Raw genomic sequence first — 4,865 nt, forward strand, 5'->3', positions numbered from 1 at the left:
CCATCAGCTGCCAGTGGAGTGGCTGAGACCAGAAGAATTGGAAAGTGACTTGCTGACAGAGACACGGGCAAAGACTACTAAAGGAAGAGGATTTATTTTGGGGTAGTAAAAATATATGTACATTAATGATGGTGATGTTAAAATTTTGCAAATATACTAATGACCATGAAATGGTACAAATTAAATTGGTGCTGCTTAGGGGTCTTTGAATTACAGCCCAATGTATGTGAGTATATAGAAATGGGGGTATATACTGTTTAACTGAAAATTTTATACTCATTCATGTGTAAACAGAAAGAAACTTAAATACAACTGAAGTAATTATTGACCTACAAGAAGTATTAGTTCCTAACATGTAAGGAACTACCATGCTTACTCGAATATTCTGGAACAATGTGTAAAAATGCCTTGAATTACAGATGAAGAAAAAGATATCGTACTGTGGGATACTGAACTCTTCTTTGTCTGCTTCCTGGATACTGTGAGCTGCTTGCTCCACTGTGGGAACAACAGACCTTGGCCGGAGACCCACTTCCCCATCAGCCTGGGAGCAGGCAGCTATGAGACGATGTTTACTGAAAACATGTTTACTGAAAACAATCCAGTACCCTAAGAAATGTTTACCAGAGCTATAAGTTCCCGGTAACAGCTCGCTCACTGAAACACCCTGACTTTGATCTTTCCAATGGCTAGCTGCCTCTTCCTGCCCCCTGCTGCTGCCGACTCTGGTGTCAGGGGCATATAACCACCAGCCAGGAGGAGGAAATGTATGTGTGTGGCAGAAGCTTTTCTGGAGGGAAGCCTTTCTTGGGAAGTTCTCTTGAGCCTTCTTGGGGAGCATAAAGTTTTCTTAACATAACCGACTGGTCTCTGTGTCATCAATCCCGACACCCTCGCCACATTCTCGGATACAAGCTGCACAGCGGGCGTGGCACTCCACCATGCATTTTTCTCCAGAATGTGGTAATGCTTCACCTTAGGCCCCAAAGCAACAAGGCCAATCAACCATGACTAAAAAGTCTCCAAAACTGTAAGAAGAAATAAGCCTTTCTTCCTTTTAAGTTGATTATATCAGATTATTTTGTTACAGAAATAGAAAGCTGGCTATCACATCATTAATCTATCCATGGGTATTTAAGTTTATTTTGTATCTTTGCAATTATGAATAATGTTGCATTAAACATGAGAGTGCAGGTGCCTCTTTGAAATACTCACTCCTTTTCTTTGAATATATACCCAGTATTGGAATGAGTGCATCACATGATAGTTCTATTTGTAGATTTTTGAGGCACCTCCCTGCTGTTTTCTCTAATACCTATATAATTTACATTTCTCCCAACAGAGTTTGAGAGTCACTTTCTCCCCATCCTCATCAGATATTTTTATTTTTATAACAGTCATTCTAACTATGATCTAATGGTATCTCATAAACTAATGGAACAAAAAAAGAGAACCCCTAAATAAATGTATTATTTTTAGCTAAGTGATTTTTTACAAAAGCAACAAGAACACACTTTGAAGAGAGGACAGTGTCTAATCAATGATATTGAAAAACTTGGTATCCATGTGCAGAAGAATGAAATCGTATCCCTACCCCTCACCCTCTACAAACATTGATTCAAAAGTTCACATGTAAAATATAAAAAAAAACTCAACACCGTAAAACAAGTAGTCCAATTTTAAAAACTGGCAAATGATCTGAATCTCCATCCCCAAAAGAAAACTAGCAATTGGCCAACAAGCTTAAGAAAAAAAAACTGAACATTACTAATCCTCATTATTTTTTTAGTTGTGGTTACTGTTTCATGTATAAATCCTATACACGTTTGTTGTGGCTCATTTTCACCAGTGTCTTCAAATCATCTTTTATTTTCATATCATCTGCCTTGGGATGTTCTGCTACTCCCATGGCCTGTGACCTTCAAATTAAAGTTTTTTCCATTTTGTGTGACTTTGGGGACTATGACCCTTAATTCTGAAGTGATCTGATTTCTGCTCTGGTTCTGAGAAGGTATTGTTGGCCCAGCTCACTCCTGCTCTGTCCATACTTAGCACTTTGTAAGTTTCCAATAGAATTTTTTCCTCTTTGAAGTTGCCTTTGAAGCAAGGCCAGCCCATCATTTCTGCTTAACTGAAAAGGAAAACAACCCAAGACCTTGAAGGAATTTCCTTTCTAAATTTGGTATCTTTTGCAAGCAGATAACATTATAGGCCATGAGCATGGCATATTCTGGCTCCATCGGTCCCCAAACCAAGTCAGTCATGCAAAAGGAGCTGGTCCTGGCAACAGGGTATTTGTGGCACCCATCTTGAAGGCTGCCCTAAGTTGGGAAGCCTTACCCTATCTAAGTGCCCATATCTACTATGAGGGTCATAGTCATTGTGTCATTGAAATGTTACAATATGGATTCAGGGTATGTCTGACATCTGGGTCATTCTGGGGGCCAGTCCTCAGCTGATAGGCTCCCAGATGCCCCACAAGGTTGTTGGAGACAGTGCAAACAAGAAGCTGTCTCAGTGTTCCTAACTGTGACTAGAAGCAGCTAGTGGACATGCATGGCTATCAAACACCTTGCTCAGGCCGTTTTACTGAGAAAGGTAAGGCTTCTTCAGCAACTCTGGCTGTTCCTTTAACCACAACCTCAACTTTAGACTGAGGCCTTTCTCACCTAATTGGTAGGTTAAAGGAATGTGGCCTGCATCATCTCTGAAAGGTTAAGGGAAGGAGGCAGCTCTCCAGGGCCCCCCAGGGCAGAACAGAACATAGGAGAGGAACCAGGAGCTTCTTGTCAAGACAGAGATGAGGCAGGAATTGGCAGGAAATTCTATGGAAGTCAAGTACATGCAATCCTTGTGCCAGGAAGGTACCCCAGAAGAGTGGAATGCCACTTTTATTAGTTAATCAGAATTCCATATCTGCATGACAGTTGATTTGTCCTGGGATTGTAGCTGCTGGTAGGGGCAGAGGTCTATACTAGAGTTGCCACCTTTGTTCCTGCAGCTGAAACTGAAGTTAGTTGAACTAGAAGCAGGGAGAGGAAGAGGATGAGGATGCAGAAGTCACTTGACCTCTTGCTACCTCAAACCCCCACTATGGAAGAGCCTTCTCACAGAGCTGCAATTGGCCTTGCACACAGATATTTGCCAGGAGGTGATAAGCGAATGACAGACCAGGTAATGTGGTCTGAAATGACTTTGGACTACACTGAACCAAGCTGGGAATAAAACAAATAAACAACTTCTGGTTTATTTTTCCTGTGGTCAACGATAACCTAAACCATGAAGGTAATTGAGAAAATTAGCTCTGGATTAGTGCTATGGGCACAGTATGCTTAATACTCGCTGTCTGTGGTCTGGAAACATCTCCTTGCTCCCTCTGTCTGCACCAGCAATATGTACCTACAAACATGCACCTTGTGCTTCAGAGGCACGCATTGCCCTTAACTTCCCAAGCTCTCCTAATAACTTCCCAGTGCCACATGCACTTCAGTTTATGGCACCAGACAGGCTTGGACTACTGCCCCAATTAAAGAGACTCGGGATTCCTAGGCAGTTACTGAGGGGTAACACAGTTCCAGGTAGCTGAAGAGCAAGGCCACTACCTCTGCAACAGATATTGTACATAGTTCACACTTGGTTTGGAGTGGCCTCTTTGTAAAACTGCCTATGTCCCAGCCAAACTCAGTGTATCTGAAATGTGACAGCAGCATAACTGTCAACAACTTAAAAAATGATAATATGACTTGTCTGACCTCAGACAGGGGCCCTAAACTTTCAGAAAGAAAGGCCCCGAAGCCTGTAAGATATCCACTGGATAGAAGCAGTTGCCACCCCTCTGTGGGCCACTGTAAAGCCCCAATTCCTCCTTAACCTTTGGAAACCCACTCATGCCCCCCCAGAGTAAATGCTATGCCAAGCATTTACAGGTCACCACACAGCATCTCTTTAATTGCTCAGGGCCCTTATATAGCCAGTTGTATGGACTTAATGCTGAATATAATGCTCACAGTTCATTGTTGGGAGCTACAATGGCTTAAGGAAGGACCAGTTGTTGAAAAGTACTCTGCTTTAAACCCTCAGCTACATGCAACCCCACAGTCTATGGTAGCCTAGGCATCTGGCGCTGTTAGTAAATAAGATTGAAGGCCAGAGGCTAGAGGCATTCAGTTTACCACAGGCCTCAGGTCACAATGTGGCTCACAGTGGGCAGAATAACAAAAGGTGAAAACTGGTATGATGGTTAGTGTTGTCTTAAACTCCATATGGTGTTGTCCCTAAACTGAGAAAACCAGCATCAACAAAATCATTTTTCATGTCTTAGAGACAGCCTAGCAGTTATAATCACTTGCAAAGGACCATAGTTCAGTTCCCAGTACCCACACTGGGCAGTTCACAGCCACTTCCAACTCCAGCTTTAGGGTATCCAATATCATCTTCTGACCTCTGAAGGCACCTGCACAAATGGCACATGAATACATATACATAAATAAATTTAATAGAGTCTTGTATGTAGCTGTAGTCTAGGCTGGCCTGAAAGTCCCTGCATGGTTAAACTACACCTATAAGTCTAACAAATTAGTCATGGGCCAACATGTCAGGTTGGCAAAACATTTTGAAAAGTCCAAATTAGACCAGTGAAACTGAACTACAAATAATCACTGAAATAAAAGCTCTCATGAATGCCTAACCTGGCTTTTGAAGTGCTTACTGTTTACCCTCAGTAATGATATAGCCTATGGAAACCAAGCTGAAATTTGATACTCCTTTAAGCCTATTCCATACCCAACCACCCAAGGAAATGGTGAGACATCTGAAACATCCAAAAAATTTATTAATGAAAAACACTTGATGAAACCATTGAAAAA

The sequence above is a fragment of the Mesocricetus auratus genome, unplaced genomic scaffold (assembly GCF_017639785.1).
Source record: "Mesocricetus auratus isolate SY011 unplaced genomic scaffold, BCM_Maur_2.0 Super-Scaffold_100003, whole genome shotgun sequence".
In the NCBI taxonomy this organism is placed as follows: domain Eukaryota; kingdom Metazoa; phylum Chordata; class Mammalia; order Rodentia; family Cricetidae; genus Mesocricetus; species Mesocricetus auratus.